Source organism: Buceros rhinoceros, unplaced genomic scaffold (assembly GCF_000710305.1).
Source record: "Buceros rhinoceros silvestris isolate BGI_N320 unplaced genomic scaffold, ASM71030v1 scaffold40754, whole genome shotgun sequence".
Classification (NCBI taxonomy): Eukaryota; Metazoa; Chordata; class Aves; order Bucerotiformes; family Bucerotidae; genus Buceros; species Buceros rhinoceros.
The window spans coordinates 8,132-8,352 of record NW_010410689.1 but is presented as its reverse complement, the minus strand read 5'-3'; the positions used below and the strand labels follow the sequence as shown (position 1 = coordinate 8,352).

The 221-nt window shown below is 32.6% G+C and overlaps 1 protein-coding gene across 1 annotated transcript in view; it reads right to left on the bottom strand.

Annotated features, from left to right (window-relative positions):
• The window catches only part of TFAP2A (transcription factor AP-2 alpha (activating enhancer binding protein 2 alpha)), a gene marked incomplete at its 5' end in the record, with an annotated part of 9,674 nt that overhangs the window by 2,535 nt on the left and 6,918 nt on the right, over positions 1-221 (bottom strand). The window lies entirely within an intron of this gene.

Sequence of the window (221 nt, the reverse complement as noted above, 5' to 3'; positions counted from 1 at the left end):
GAGGGGTTGTTTTTTTTTTTTTGCTTTTTTTTCCTTTCTTTTTTTCTTCCCTTTTTTCTCTTTTCCTTTTTTCTCTTTTTTTTTTTAGTATACTTTTTCTGTATTATCATTATTAAATCATATGGAAAAGACATTGCAGCTTGGTAGCAGACGAACGGGATTGTATGAGCAGCAGGAGGGACAGACTTACATGCTGTGGAAGCAAAATAAAGTTTGTGTGT